We start from the raw sequence: 16,814 nt of genomic DNA, 5'->3' as shown, positions 1-16,814 counted from the left end.
AGAAAACCAAACACCGCATGTTCTCACTCATAGGTGGGAACTGAACAATGAGATCACTTGGACTCAGGAAGGGGAACATAACACTGTATTTCTATTCTTTTACCTTCAGCTGGCTCAACACTATGCGGCTGAAACCCAGAATGTTTCCTAGAGCCAAACGCAGCCTGATTTGCAATAATCCAACGAGTCAAATGATTTTAGAGCCACTTACGCCACTCACTCATCCCACCCATCCTAGCTCAGAAACTCTATTCTGAACTCAGTTCTTTTATCATCCCTTCTACGGTTTTTTAAAGGCCTTTGTAGAATCCCAGCTTTTTAAATTTTGGAAACAACATCCCAGCTCTCACCAGGATATGAAAATATCCCTCACATTCTGCAGAAAATATAGTTACATTGGAGCAACAGACCACATAAAAGCAGTATGCTAGTAGATGGGACGTGAGGTTTTACCCTCACACCGTTATTCATACCTTTATTTTTAGTTTTATTAAAACTAACCAATTTTGATTTCATGGTTTGAGTTAGAGTCTAAGGGTCCAATGAATAATGCCTTCCAAATATTTTTCTTATTTGGTTCTGAACTCAGGAAGAGATATGAAAGGAATTATATAGGAATCAGATAGATGGAGATCAGAATCTGAGCTTTATGACCAGGAAAAGCTGAAGAAAAGAATACAGCTTAAATATGTAGCCACAGCAGAGTCCCTAATCCTGTCCCCTGAAATGAACTTGCAGCACACCTCATAAAATTTCTAGCTTTCCTCACTTGCCACAGAGTGGATAGCAGCCGAGAATGGATCCTCACTGCAGGTGGCATATCTGAGAGGGAAACGGAGGTGCCAGGTGGAAAATGTCCAGTTTATCTCCAAACTCACCAACAGAGAGAATTTCCTCCTCCTTTTGTGGGGAGAAGGGAGCAAAGGATGGTCAGAGAGACCAGGAGCGTTTGCAGCTGAAGTTCCTCAAAATGAGAATATCAGGCCGGTGTACAACAGGTTGCTTTTGGGACCCAATATTTGATCTCGTGCTGACCTGCTGGATATGATGACAACAGGTTCATTCTCACCATTTGGACCTTTGGCGGTTTCTGGCAGCCATGGTTAGACCCACTGTCTTTCCCTCTCTCCTGGCTTTCCTCGTTACACCTCTGGAACGGTATTGACCTACTACCCAACATGGGGATGCAGGGATGTGACATTTACGTGCTTGAATCATGTTTTCACACCACTTTCTTGTCACTTTATAATTTCATCCACCATTTAATAGGATTATTTCAGCTGCCAAACACCCCTAAAAAATCTCAATTCAGATTGGCTCAATCAGGAAAGAAATGTACTATTTCACACCACAAGAAGTAAGAAAAAAACATAGTGTGTTATTATTGACAACTCTGTGATATTGGACCCAGGTGCTTTCTATTACTCTGTTCTGTCATATGCCCCTGGCTTCATCCTAAGACTGGTTCCCCCTGTGGTCCTAAGATAGATGCTACAATTCCTGGCATCCCATCCGGGAACCACATCATCCAGAGGAAGGGAGAAAATTCCACCTTTTTTCTAAAGTTGTTTTTAAAAAAAAAAAAAAAATGAAGAAATCTTTCATAAAATCCCTTTCACACTGTACTGACCACTGGTAAACCAATCTCTAAGCAAGGAGATAGAACTACCATTATGGGAGTTATGAATACATAGGGTGGATACTCTAACAAAACTGGGACCCTGACGAAAGGAAAAGGGGAGAACCGACGTTGGACAGGCAGAAAGCAATATCTGTTGCACATCACTAGGCATTTGCTTCTGTGGTTATGATTTTAAAGAGCCGGTCTCCTTCTTTCTCTCTTTTCTCATCTCTGAACCTCAATTTCCTCATCTGCCTTCTGCACCTTGTCAGGCTGCTGTGATAATCAAGTGAGATAATGTGTATAAACTACAAAGTGCTGTGTAAACCTTGCATCTGAGGAACATGAGTTTCTCTACTACTGCCAAGGCATAACTCACTCCAGACACTAGTTGTTGTTTGCAAAGTTGGTGTAGTTCTTATAAGATTGGAAACCAGAAACATCTCATCACTAGGATGGGTTCTTCTGACCTCTATATATAACAAAAAATGTGAATTAAAATTTAAAGCATATTAGGTGAACATGAAAAAATGATTAAAACCACAAGGAGATACCATCTCACAACCATTAGGCTGTCTACTGTCAAGAAAACCCCGAAACAAAGCAGAAAGTAATACCTGTTGGCGAGGATGTGGGGAAATTGGAACCCTGTGCATTGCTGGTGGGAATATGAAATGGTATAGTCACTATGGAAAACAGTATGGAGGTTCCCAAAAAATTAAAAATAGAGGTACCACGTGATTTAAAAATTCCATTTCTGAGTATATTTATCTCCCAAAGGAACGAAAACAGAATCTCAAAAAGATATTTGTATATCCATGTTCATAACAGCGCTATTCATAATAGCCAAGAGGTGCAAGTGCCCATCAATGGATGAATGGATAAACAAAATTTGTGTTGTAAACAAAATATATACACACACACACAATGGAATATTAGCCTTAAAAAGGAAGGAAATTCTAACACATGTTGCAACATGGAGGAATTTTGAGGACAATATGCTAAAGGAAATAAGTCAATCCAAAAAGACAAATACTGCAAGATTCTATTTACATGAGGTATCTAGAGTAGTCAAATTCATCGGAACAGAAAGTAGAATGGTGGTTTCCAGGGGATGGGGGAGGAGGAAATGAGGCGTTGTTGTTTAATGGACATAGAGTCGAAGTTTTGCAAGATTAAAAACTTCTGGAGATTGCTTGTACAGCAATGTGGACACACGTAACGCTACTGAACTGTACTCTTAAAATGCTTAAGACGGTAAATTCTGTGTCATGTTTTTACCACAATAATTTCTTTGTAATGAAATAAACTTTTAAAAGTTTGATAACATGCAGTACTGGATAGTAAGTAGGGAAACAGGCATTCATGTCCACCCCACAAACATATAATGGCATTTTAAATAGGCTTTCTTTGTGGATAGTGGTTTGGCAATATCTCTCAAAATTAAAGGTAGAGGAAGGAGGAAAATCAGAGGAGTGTTATCGAAGAGGAAGTCCACAGGGCTTAAAAGAAGAGCTGTCAAATAATAGGAGCAGGCAGGACCTCATGAACAGCACTGAAATCAGTGTCCAGAGACTGCCCAGCCTCTGCCCCGCAGGTGCCGTTTGCAGCCAGCATTAGGAAGTTTAAAGCAAACTATCCCTTGCCAGTGGAGCAAACACTGAATCTTTCCAGTACTGAGGGTCTGTATTACCTCTCCTTCTCATGACCATCAGGTAAAAGGCTCCTACCTATCACGTGCTGATCATCTTCATAGGACTGCATTTACGCATGCCCTCAGATGTTGCTAAGCCATCTCTTTGACATCCATATTAATCGGGGTAGGCTAGCTAACAAACAGACTCAACATTTTAGGTGTTAATGTAGTAGTAGAATTTTATTTCTTTCTCATACGAGGTTCAATGCAGGTGTTCTTGGTCAAGCAGCTCTCTTGAGCTGTTTTTCTCCAAGCAGCTCAGCCTTCCTTCATCTGGTGGGTTTGCCTTGTCTAAGTCCTCCTCAGAGTCTTCCATTGGAACCTGTAGATTCAACCAGACAATGAGAGAGAGGGAGAGAGACCATGAAAGATTGCATGGGCCATTTTAGGGGCTAGGCTTGGAAGTAGAGTAGTACATTATTACCACCTATATTCCACTGGAAAGACCCAGTCACATGGCAGCACTTGTAGTCTTCTCGTGTGATCATGAAGAAAATGAGATAATAAGAACACATAATGTGTCCACCATAGTACCTTATATGGATGGACAACACTCTTTATAACAGCCTGAACACATAAGCCCCTGAAATGGAAGGAATCTCTGGATACCTGGAGGAACACGGTGATGAGTTCAACATCCCCTCTGTCTCACAGTCATACTTTGTTGGGCTTATAAAAACCATCCTGAGATGCTCCCAGCCCATCCCCAACTACCACTTGTGTTTTATTCATTTTATAATCATAGAAAAAATGAAGAATTCATTTCCACTTGGACGAAACCAACTTTTCTCCTCTTCCACCCACCAGAATTTTATTACGGAGACCACATTTCCCAACAATTACAAAGAACCCCTCAAACATACTACAATGAGTAGAGGAATGAGAAACAGATCCCTGCATCTGCTTAGTCCTCTCCACGGAGGAATTCCCCCCAAGTCAACCTATCCAAATTCTACCTGCTAGTTGGAGCACATCCCAAGACATAAGTAGCACTTATTTCTTCTTTACTTCCTTTCTTTCTTCTTATTTTTTTTTCTTTTTGACAGAGTCTCACTCTGTTACCCAGGCTGGAGTACAGCCTCAGACTTCTGGCCCCAAGTGACTCTCCCACCTCAACCTCCTGAGTAGCTGGGACTACAGTTGCATGCTACCATACCTAGCTAATTTTTTAATTTTTTTGTAGCGGCAGGGTCTTGCTGTGTTGCCCAGTCTGGTGTCAAACTCCTGGGCTCAAGCAATCCTTCAACCTCAGCCTCTCGAAGTGCTGGGATTACAAGACATGAGCCACAGTTCCCACCTTCAAGACATAAGTATCATTTCTTCACTGCTCCAGCCCAGAGAGATCCCATCCCTTTCTGTCTTACTTAACACTGATTGTTTTTGTTACCATCATTTGACATTTGGTTATCATTTGTATTGAATTCCACATCTAAATGCAACACGTATCTCCTAAGCACACTTTGTTCCAAGCTAGGGGATACAAAATGATAAAGAGAAACAGCCTCCCTGGAATATGCCATCCTGTGAAGGAGGCAGAGGAGCGTGCTGTAGGGCTGGATGTTTTAGTGCTATCAGGTGTACACAAAGCATCTTGGAGACTCAGGAGGGCAGAGAGTTCTTCTGAATGAGAGGATAGGTTGGTGCCTTTGAATCTGGACTTTGAAGAGTGTATAAGACCTTAACAATATAATTTGGGCAGAGCATTCCAGGTGAAGACAAGAATGAGAGAAGACACCAAGGTAGGACTCCGAGGGGAAATTTCAAGACAAACAAGTTATCCTGTATGGCTGGAGATAAAGCTGGAAAGATGAGTGTATCCATTGGGATTCTTCGAGCTGCAAGTAACAAAAGTATGTCTTGACCAGGCTTAGGCAATAAGGAAATGTATTTTACACACTGGAGTCCAGAAGCAGCGGCTTTTCAGAGCAGTTCAGTCAGGGTTCCTGTCTGTTTCTTGGTTCTTCTCTCAGTTCTCCTTTGACTTCATGGTGGCCATCCTTGTGGTTGCAAGCTGGCTGTCAGCTGCACCTGGGGCAAAAGGTGTTTGCATTGAAAAGCAGAGAGGGAAAAAGAAAATAGTTTATCATTCCCAGAAGCCCCAAGCAAACTTCTCCTCAGATCCCACGGACATGAAGTAGCTTAGGACTGCCCATTCCTGAACCCATCACTGACTAGCGACCTACCATGAATGGTACAAACAAACTACATGAGCGAAATGCAAGGTCAGGCATCATCCATGGTGATTCCTGTAAAATGCTTGGACCAGACTGTGGAAAGCCTTGAATCCCAGACTCAAGAATCTTTGTGAAAAATAAAAAGCATGGCGGTGGGGCGGTGGGGCCTTGGGCGGGGGGGGGGTGGGCGTGGGAGGGGTATTGATTGTTTTTCAGGAGAGAAGTAAACAGAATTGAGTTCAAGGAATAATTCTTTGGATGCCTTGATGAGAAACGACCAACCATAGGAGAGTGGATGTGGAAGAACCACGTACCCCCTCCCTTCCTGGCTTCTTCTCATCAAAAGTGGCTCCCAGGGAAGGAGCTGCGACACTCACCTACACCAACTCTAAATGACTGCCAGTGGGAATGGAGAGATAGGGTGTTGATAGAAGAAACAGTCCCAGACAGTACTGACAGGGTGATTGTGGAGGGGGAAAGGAAAATTTTAAATAATTCCAAAGTTACAAATTTTGATGACTTAAATGTGCAATGCCATGAATACGAATATGGTCATCTAGAGGAGTGAGTGAGGTGGTTTTGAATCCATAAATCAGATGCATGACTAATAGTCATGGTAATAAATATAAAATTATGCTGATAGTAGAGGAATAATAATAATGGAAAATAAAAACCAGAACAGTTAGTATGTGCCAGGGACATAATAGATACTTAGTAAACATGTGTTGCTCTGAGGTATGTGTGTGTATTTGTATACTTATATACATAGAAGATACACATTTACTCCTTACAACAATACTATTAACTGAGGCACAGAGTGACAAAAGTGAGCTATCCAAAGTCACCCAACTGCTAAGTAGTTAAGTTAGAACAAAACTCAGGCATCTGACTCAGGATACCATTCTTTTAGTCTTTATAATAAGAGCTAACATTCATAAAGCACCTACTAAGTGACGGTACTTTATATACCTTCTCTTTAATCCTTAAGAGTCATCTCTATAAAGTGTATAGCATTCCCCCTGTTTAAGAGAGGAAGATTCTGAGGCACAGAGAGGATAAGAGACTTGCCCAGAGTCACAGGTAAGTGGCAGAGCTGGGATTCACACTGCAGAAGGCATAGCTCAAAACACACACCCCACGATGCCATGAAAAATATAAATGCCCCCTAGGACCTCAGGATCTGTTATCACTCACCTCATCAATGAAATGTTAAACTGCCAGCACTTGAAGACCAAAGCTTACACATTTTGGGTACGCTGTTGATGAGTATGGGACCTAGCACATAGATGCCTGGAACTGATAGAATTTCTAAGCCTCTGGCAATCTCTGCATATAAGTAAAAACTGAAACTACAGTGGGAGGTTCCTGCCCAACTGAAGCATGAAACTTTGAGGAGGTAGCAGGGCCAGGTGGGTAAGAGGCCAAGCTTAAGAACAGACGTTGTGAGTCCAAATTGTAGCCTAGCAACTCATTGCTGGGGAGCCTTAGGCAAACAGCTTAACCTCTTGGAACCTTTATTTCCCCAGCTGTAAAATAGAGATAATACCAGCAACAGCTCATCTCAAATAAGGTGAAGAAAGTAAAGCATTGGGCTCATTGCCTAGAAGACAGCAAAAGCTTATTACATGGTAGCTGTATTGCTATTATTGTTGTTGCTGTTTTTGTTGTTGTTGTTGTTGTTGTAATTTCTATAAAAGAGTATGGAAGACAAACAACCCAAGTGCCACAAAAAAAAAAAGATTCTGTTGTTTATATTTTGTGATGCTCCCATTCCTCAAAACCTTCACACAGCAGCTGCCTCAGCCTCCAAGTTTCTTGGCAGGACTCTTCACATCAGATTAAGAAAAGCCAGCTGCTGTTCCTGGACCACAGGAGGAAGGGAAAACAGAGGTGAGGAAAGCCTGTCCACCCAAGGCCCTTTTCCTAAGCCCTTTGCAGCTCCCAGAAGCCCCAGCTCCACCACATGCCCAGCCCCCCAGACACTGGCCCTGGCACTGCCTGAGATGGCACTCTCTGCCCAGTCACCTGGTTTGCATTTCAGAGAGTGACCAGTAGCTATTGGCTGCTGCAGGTTCTGACTGTTAATACCATGACCAAGAAGCAGTGGAGTTGTGAGCTCAGTGCTGGCACAGGACAATTGCTTCCCTTTCCCCAGAGGCAGGGAACAGGAAGGTAGGGAGAACCCAGTGATTTGTGAAGCCCTGGGGATCACAGCATAGGGTGCTGGCTACCCCAGAGAGGTTTCAGATCATCCAGGCCAAGACCCCTATCTCCTTGGTTAGCCTTGAGCTGGATGCCAGCTTACTGACTGGGAAGAGACAACTTCCTCCCAGCAGCCAATGCTCCCAGAGGCTTCTGGAATCTTCCTCAGTATACAAGTGCTTAGTCATGGACATTAGAGCTGGCAAAGCCCTCAATCCAATCATCCCATTTTATAGGTAAAGAAACTGAGGCCCAGAGGGATGAAGTGACAAGTCTAAGATGGCACCATGAGTCAGAGCAGGGCTGGGGCAGGAACTCTTGTGCAAACAATGAGCCTAGGGCTTTTTTTTTATTACTCAAAGCCACAGAGCTGCCCCCGCACTCTTACCTAAAAAGGGCTGGATCCGGTGATCCTAAAAAGGACTGGATCTGGTGATCCAGTTGGAGCCTAGGACCCCAATACACAGAAATCCTCTCCAAGTTCCACACACCTTTGGAAGAGGACTTGCCAAAAACAGATGATAGGCAAAAATAACAGCAAAGAAAAGTACGCTTTGGCATGGAAAGATGTTCACTCTACAGTGTTAAATAAAAAAGAAACAAATTCCCCAAGCAGCATTTATCCTATGATTCCATTTGGATAGGGAGCACACATGCATAGAAAAAAAGACTGGAAAGAGAAGAAAAACAGTTACTTTTAGGAAGCAGGATTATGGGTCATCTTCATTTTTTCTTTTGTCATGCATATTTTCTAAATTTTCTACTTCGAGAGTGTTTATTTCTGAAACAACAATTTTAAAAGGATATAAAGTAAGTAGGCAAGTGTCAGGGTCCCCAGTCGCCCTCACTCAGACAGGCTTGGCTTGCCACGGCTCCCAGGACAGACTGCACCCATTGCACAAGGCGGGGGCATTTTTCTTTCCGGTGAAGCCTAAACAAGCTCAGACCTGCAGGCAGCCACAGCTGTGGTTTTGCTGCAGTCTGGGAACAGCAGCTTCAGTGCAGGCACTCCTGGGTCTTCAATGTGCACCAGGGAGGAAAGGCTGGATGCTGGACCCCAGTCTCACAGCTGGCTCAGCTGAGAGTGTGTCTGGCAGGTGGGGAAAGAGGCCAAGTCTGAGGTCTGAGATGCGGGATGTGAGGAAGAGGGAGATAAAGCCTAGTCGGCTCTCGGAAAATCTCCCAGTCCCAGGCTACACCCTTCAGGAAACATCCTAGCCCAGTTTTATCTTTCAGACATGTACCTTTCTTATTTTGCTGCTGCTTGTCCAGTATGATCCAAAGCCCTTGAGACCAATGCACCTTTCTGTGTTATCTCATGAAGGTGATCTGTCATGCGGGAACCTCCCAACCTTCTTCTTGCTCACCACAAGCCAGAGAATCAAGAGTCTTTTCACCAGTACCACAGCGCTGGGGCAATGACAGAACCATTGCCCTATACCACATACCAAATGAGTACTAGGCACCTTCCCCATGCTGTGGCTGGGATCTGCTATTTCCTGAAGCGACATGTCCTGAACATCAACTGATTGACGTTGTTTCCTTAAAAGGCTTGAGTATGGCAAATGCCATCATCACACATTGAAGAGGCATGTCCATTAGGACAGTTTCCCCTGTCCTATAACAAAGGGTCTTGCAACCTCTTCACACAGTGGTGACAAACGCAGAAGGAACAACTAGGTCCAAGGGCATCACAGAGGAGATGGAAAGAGGAACTGAATCCTAGCTCTGCTCCTCACTAGTCTGCCTTGTAAGCTGGTGATGGAAGCCCCTGAGCCTCAGTTTACTCATGCACAAAATGAGTCTCAGCAGTGCTGGCAGGAGTAAGTTAATCTCAGCCTCTGCATCAGGGGTCAGCCAACCACAGCCCCCTGGTATCTGTCTTGCTGCTTGCTTTTGTACGCCCCTCAAGCACAGAATTGCTTTTTCATTTTTAAATGGCTGGAAAGAATCAAAAGAAGAGAAATATTTCACCATACATGAAATAGAATTCTACCTAATTCAATATCCATAATAAAGAGTTACTGGGACATAGCCATGCCCATTGATTTACATATTGCTTATGGTTGTTTGTGAACTACAATGGCAGAATTGAGTGGTTTTGACAGAGACCAGATGGCCCACAAAGACTAAAATATTTAATGTTTGGCCATTTACAGAAAAAGGTTTTCCAACTCATCATCTAATAGTCCAGCAGATAGCAGAATGTTAATAAGCATTGCTCTCCCTTCTCCTTGGGGCTTCATCACCTGCTTTTTAAGTCCTCTCTGCCAGGCAATTTTTTTGTCATATTTAAAAGAAAGGGTCTTCACAATGATTATCACTGCTTTGAGAGGGTAGAAGAAGAGGGAGAGCTTTCCTCATTGTGATCATCAGGCTTCAAGTTGGAAGACCAGATGGCAGAGGTTAAATCTTCATTCTGCTATCAACTGGTGGTGTGACCTGGAGTAAGTCACTTCACCTCTCTGAGCCTCAGTTTCCCACACCTATAAAATAGGATAATGATAATTGCTAATGTTTACATATCACTTGCTGCATGCTAGACATTGTTCCAATCACTTATATCAGCAGTTTATTTAATCATAGCAGCCCTCCGAGGTAAGTACTATCATCACCCCACTTATGGGCAAAGAAAACTAAGGCACAGGGAGGTTATGTGGGTGGACCCGGGTTTCATAGCTACTCAGAGATGGGATTCAAACTCAGTCTGGCTTCATCACTTGGGTGCTTAAACAACTACATTCTAGAGCCCACCATACTTCATAGACCTATTGGAGGATTCAACAGATACAAGGAATTGAAATCCTTTTTAAATTTATTTTTTTAATTGACAAGTAAACTTTATGATGTATAGCATGATGTTCTGGTGTTTGTATACATTGTGGAATGTCTAAGTCAAGCTATTTAACATAGGCTTTGTCTCACACACTTGCTTTTTGTGGTGAGAACACTTAAAATCTACTCTTTCAGCAGTTTTCAAATATACAATATATTGCTATTAACTATACTCACCGTATTGTAAAATAGATCTCTTCAACTTATTCTTGCTGTCTCACTGAAACTTCATGTCCTTAGACCAATATTTTCCCAATCCTCTCAGTCCCTAGTCTCTGGTAACCCCATTTCACTTCCTGTTTCTATGAGTTCAACACTTTTCTTACATTAGACGTGAGTGAGGTCATATGGCATTTGTCTTTCTGTAGCCTGTTTATTTCACTTAATATAATGTCATCCAGGTTCATCCATGCTGTTTCAAATGACAAGATTTCCTTTTTTTTTAAGGCTGATGTATATTTCATGATGTATATGTACCATATTTTAAAAACCCATCCATGAGTCTCCATGGATACTCAGGTTGATTCCGAACCTTGGCTGTTGAGAATACTCCTGCAGTAAACATGGGAGTGCAGATAGTTCTGACCGATTTCATATTTTTTGATATATACCCAGTGGTGGGGTGCTGAATCATATGGCCATTCTATTTTTCATGTTTTGAGGATTCTTATATGTTTTTCAGGAGCCTGAACACTTTTTAGTCACCTGTCAAGGTCTATAGTTATGCAAACTCTTTTCATCTTGAATGAAGAAGAAGGTTCAAGTTTTTAAATCCCTTACTAATGGTGGCATTTCCAACAGTGTGACAGCATCTGAATGGAGAGGTGACATTTTTGCAGCAAGCTCTGCTCACATGGGTTCTATTTCTTCTCTCCAGGGGTAAGAGAAAAACAAACAAACAAACCTGCCCTCCTCCCAAAGCCAAAGCAGTGTCTTACTAAGACCTGTTCTTAGTCAAATATTTGATGGATAAACAGGAGCCACCTTTCTTCCCATGTGGTCAGGAAGCTGGTAATACCTTCCCACCTTGGCTTTGGGTCTCCTCCCAGTCACTGCTCCCACCTCATCTTGGCGAGATGGCCATTGGACAGCCCATGCTCCTCAGCCATGTGTGCTGGTCTTGGCTCTGCTTGGCCCCAAGTTTAACTGAAGCCAAATGCTTCTAGTGGTTTCATTTCTATGCATTCCTGAAACTGTGGCTAAGTTCAGCCAGTCCCCTGCAAACGTCTTCTTGGAAGAAACCTGAAACGGGTTGCTCACCCCACTCTGTCCCCAGCCCCCATCACCTGCTGGTCCTGCTCCTCCATGTCTCTTAAGCTGGATGAGGCACACCTTTCTGTGGAAGTCCTTTCTGGCTCTCCCTCCAGTCCAGTCCTCATCATTTCTGTACATTAGCATTTGGGCAATAATTGAGCATTAATTGTTGGGGCAGGCCCTGTCTTGCTTTTTCGTCTAATTGATCCACTTGAGAATGTCTAGCCTATGATATGGGCTCCTTTGTGGCTGGGAGGGTGGGGAGGTGGTACTAAGGACACAACATGCATGGCAGAGGGTTAAGAGCTTGAGTGTGAGGTCAAAATCCCTCTATCTTGTCCTACTGTGGGATCTTGAGCAAGTTACTTAATCTTTCTTAGCCTCTGTTTTCTCATGGGCAAAGTGGAGACAGTGCCTACCTTGTAGGGTTGTTGTGAAGACTCAGTGAGCAAATACACAAAGTATGCAAAAAGCCATACTAGTGCCTGGCAACTGTCAAATCCTCAACAAAAATGTGCTATTAGGATTTCCCTCCCTCTCTACAAGTACCTCACCTTAAGCTACTTCAGGAATGTGATAAAAGCTTTCTCTACATGTTCTTGTAATGTTCTGCACCAGGGCACATCCTGGATTCACCCAATATGTACCGAGGGTTTACTAAGTGCCAAGGCACTGTGAGAATGCAAGGATCTCACAGTCAAAAGGAGGGAGGTGAAAGACAGAAACAGATGTGTCCACTGGAACCAGGGGTTAAGTGCTCTGAGACCTGTGGAATGTGGGAAGGGATCTTCCAGCTCTGGAGAGGATGTGGTGGTGGAGTGGGCAGGGAGCAGGGAAGATCTGCCAAGGCAGATAAACTTGAACTGACTCCTGAGTCATATGCAGGCCTCGGAGGCAGGCAGGAGCAGGAACAGTGGTGGAAAGGCATGACACAGCACACCCCGTCAACACAGCCCCCTCCGTGAGCCTCCAAGAGGCCCCACCTTGGTGCCCAAGTTTAGTGCCCCAGTGCCAGCCCATGGGGGAAGGATGAATGCTCCTTTTGGCATCTAACATGAAGGTCATTGCTGCCCAGGACTGGGCTGGAGGAGGGAAACTCTGTGAATGCCACAGCTGGGAGGGAATGAAGGGAAAGGGAAAGTGCTAGGGACAAGGCCAGGGCCTCTCCCTCCTAAGGTAGTTCAGAGCAGCTCCACCCTGAACCAAGCCAATGTGCTACTGGCAGTCAAGAAGGCCCCACAGGAATCAAGAGCCAGAAGGGACCATAATAAGGTCAACCCTTCCAATCCTGCTGCAGAGGGAAAGGAGCCAGCTAGGCCTGACTAGGAGAAGAGAGATGATTTCAGGGAGGTGCTGTGCTAGCAGATGAACGATGGAATTCCTTCCTGATTGCGGGGAAAACCACCACCACTTCCTCTTGCAAGAATACGATGAAAACAGAGCAGTGGCTCCTAATCAGGCCTCCTGGTTCAGAACATGTTCAGTTGCTCTAATGCCTGGAACCACAGCACCTTCTCTTCCAGTTCTCTCTCTCACCAGACTGAGGCTTGGGGTAGGGGTTGGGGAGCAGAAAGCGGTTCTGGAGAGGAAAAAGCACTGAACTGGGAAGCAAACCCTATTCCAGCCTTGACCAGTAGTGTGAACTGCACAAGTTTCAACTCTCTCTGGGCTTCCATTTCCTTATCTGTATAATGAGACACTTGCTTTCCCTACTGTTGGCTTGGAGGAATGAATATAATATATAAAATTATCGAAAGGTCTTAACTGAGAATGGTTATGTTATCTGACTTCTTCACTAAATGTGACTTCTCTGGAGGCAGGAGTTGCTTTGTTGGGGTCACTGCTGCGTGCCAAAGCAGAGCATGCCTCCCTAGCATGTTTGGAGGCGATTCTGCCTGAAACGGCAGGGGTGGGAGGAAGTCAGCTTCAGGCCTTATCGAGTCCCACTTCCCTGCTCCAGCCTTGTGATCACCTACAAGGCCAGAGTGAGACTTGGTCCAGAGTGGCAAAAGGGACCCCTGGGGGCAAAAGCAAGGTGTCTAGGAACTCAGTGCTCACTTCTTCCTTCTGTTCTGACCCATGGGGCAAAGAATTATAATTGCTTCTGCAGTAGCCATTTTGCCTTCCTGATGAACAGAAATCCAGTTTTGTCTGAGTTGTCGAAGTTTAGAGCCAGAAGCTTTATTTCTCAGCACCCTTGGATCCAGAGCAGCCATGGGACACAGGTGTAGCTAAAGAGATAAAACATTAGGTTGAGATCCTGGAAAACCTCTGACAGGTTCATTTAGTGTTTGGCCATTTGTTCTTCCTCTTTTTCCTGCCTGGAATGTAGAATTAATCCCTGGAACTTAGGAGCCATTTGCCACCATGAGGACAAGGGCCATTTGCTAAGGATGACCAAGTAAAGGCCCTGATGGCGTTTTTTGAGCTACCATATAAGCATGGACCACCTACTTCTGGAAGTATATAATCTCTCATTGTTAAAGTCACTGTTTTGTGGGGGGACACTCAGAGGGTAGGAGATGAGTAGAATTTACTATTACAGACAAGCACAATTATAAGCAATATATCCTTTCTTCCAAAGATTGGGTCAGTGCCTTTCTCACCTCTGCCCCTACATCAAAGGACTTACCACACAGCATTTTAAGAGCCAGTTACTTGCATGTACTCCCCACACACTGCAAGCTCAGCCCATGGGGCACTACACATTCTGCGTGATTGCTGTTGCATGCCCCAGAGCACCACAGTTTCTGGAAAACATTGGATGCTCTGTGCTTTTCTTGAATTGGTAAATGAAAGAACACTTTGAGTTCTGATACCAGCAGATATAGCTAATATTGGGTTTCAGTTGACATGTGGAAGCAAATATTTATTGAGCACCTTGTACGAACATGGCACCATGTAATCTTTCTTTACTTTTGTCCTTTAGTGAAGGGAGTTCTACTGTCCACATTAACAGGTATCTGGAATCCTCTCCCTCTTCTGTAAATAGAGGCATTTCCATACATCCTCTGAAATCTAGGCACAGGCACCCAAACCTCAATTCTTGACTTCTGTGTACCTACAGGCCCAATACCATGTATAAGCCACCAAGGCTTGGAGCTTGCACCCTTTGAAGGAATGGCCTGAGCTGTCAGTTGGCTTCTTTTAGGCATAGCTGGAGTTGAAGCAACTGGGACACAGGGTCCCATGTCCTGGGGCTACATAGAGCAGGCGCCCTGATCCTGATGCACAAGACTATTTTACCTCCCAGGCCTCCAGGCCTGTGATGGGTGGGTGGCTGTGAATGTCTCTGACATGCCCTGGAGATATTTTCCCCATTGTCTTAGTGATTAACATTTGGCTCCTTATTACTTATGCAAATTTCTGCAACCGACTTGAATTTCTCCCCAGAAAATGGGATTTTCTTTTCTATTGCATCCCATCAGGCTGCGAAGTTTCCAAACTTTCATGCTCTGCTTCCTCTTGAATGCTTTGCTGCTTAGAAATTTCTTCTGCCAGATACCCCAAATCATCTCTCTCAAGTTCAAATTTCTACAGATCTCTAGGGGAGGAGCAAAATGCTGTCAGTCTCTCTGCATAGCAAGCGTGGCCTTTACTCCAGTGCCCAATAAGTTCCTCATCTCTATCTAAGACCAACTCAGCCTGGACTTTATTGCCCATATCACTACCAGCATTTTGGTCAAAGCCATTCAACAAGTATCTAGGAAGTTCCAAACTTTCTCACATCTTCCTGTGTTATGAGCCCTCCAAGTCTCTAGAAGTTCCAAACTTTCCCATATTTTCCTTTCATCTTCTGGGCCCTCTGAACTGTTTCAACTTCTGCCTGTTACCCAGTTCCAAAGTCACTTCCAAGTTTTTGAGTACCTTCACAGCAGCACCCCACTACCCAGAACCAATTTACTTTACTAGTCTGTCCTTACACTGCTAATAAAGGCATATCCAAGACTGGGTAATTTATAAAGGAAAAAGTTTTAATTGACTCACAGTTCAACAACACTGGGGAGGCCTCAGGAAACTTACAATCATGGCAGAAGGGAAAGCAAACATGTCCTTCTTCACATGGCAGCAGCAAGGAGAAGTGCCAAACAAAGGGGGAAAAGCCTCTTATGAAACCATCAGACTTCATGAGAACTCACTCACTATCATGAGAGCAGCATGGGGGAAACCACCTCCGTGGTCCAATCACCTCCTACCAGATGCCTCCCTTGACACATGAGAATTATGAGGATTACAATTTAAGATGAGATTTGGATGGTGACACAGCCAAACCATATTACAGACATTTAAAAAAATAATAAATCTGCATGTTAGCCCCAAAGTAGCCAGTATTTCCTTGGCATGAAAAGTACTTTCTCAAAGTATCTGCATCTTGAGGAGTCCAAAAAAATTGATTCTGTGGCTTTGAACATTTTAATAAGAAACTAGTATGTGGATGGTGGGTAGAAACAGTAGACCTTGTCTAGACTACTTATCTGGAGTTTACTTCATTATATGTTCACTTTTGAAAATTCACGAATCTTATCTATCAGAGTTTTAGCACAAAACAGATCCAAAGGATGGTTGAAGAGAGAGTTAGGAGGAGCTATTACAAAGGCATAGACCTCCTTAGAGGAAACAAAAAAGAGATAATGAAATACCCTGGGACTAGTAAGGACAGGATGTGTTATGATTACATCTGAAACAGCAAAGAGAAGAAGCAAACCCAGGAGTCCTGCGTCTGTCAGAGGGCAAGAAGGTGCTGGTGATGTACCACAACATATGCCCTCAATCTGCCTGACTTTGGCAACACAGGGTGGACAGTTCCACACACTTTACCTGAGTCCCTCCTCAAGGGCAAGGATGGATTATTCAAGGTCTTTCTCAATTGTGTTCCTTGGGGCTTTTTCCAAAGTTTCAGAAGGCTACTTAGCCAGCATAGGTACAATGGAGAAATTTCATGGAATATATGTCTCCAGGCGCAAACTCAATAGATAGTGGGTGAAAGTGCATGGATAAATGCCCAGAGCCCATCAGCCTCTGTGGAAATCAT

At 43.8% G+C, this 16,814-nt stretch overlaps 2 long non-coding RNA genes across 9 annotated transcripts in view; one reads left to right on the top strand and one right to left on the bottom strand.

Annotated features, from left to right (window-relative positions):
• The window catches only part of LOC116269760, a 78,998-nt gene that overhangs the window by 15,330 nt on the left and 46,854 nt on the right, over positions 1–16,814 (top strand). The window lies entirely within an intron of this gene.
• Positions 2,401–15,104, bottom strand: LOC108582149. Its single transcript, XR_001895343.3, has 3 exons — positions 6,686–15,104; positions 5,215–5,345; positions 2,401–3,639 (listed from the first exon to the last, which is right to left on the bottom strand). It is a non-coding gene; the product is annotated as an uncharacterized LOC108582149 (long non-coding RNA).

This window comes from Papio anubis, chromosome 12 (genome assembly GCF_008728515.1).
Source record: "Papio anubis isolate 15944 chromosome 12, Panubis1.0, whole genome shotgun sequence".
Lineage (NCBI taxonomy): Eukaryota > Metazoa > Chordata > Mammalia > Primates > Cercopithecidae > Papio > Papio anubis.
The sequence above is the reverse complement of the archived record's forward strand: the minus strand, read 5'-3'. Positions and strand labels throughout refer to the sequence as shown.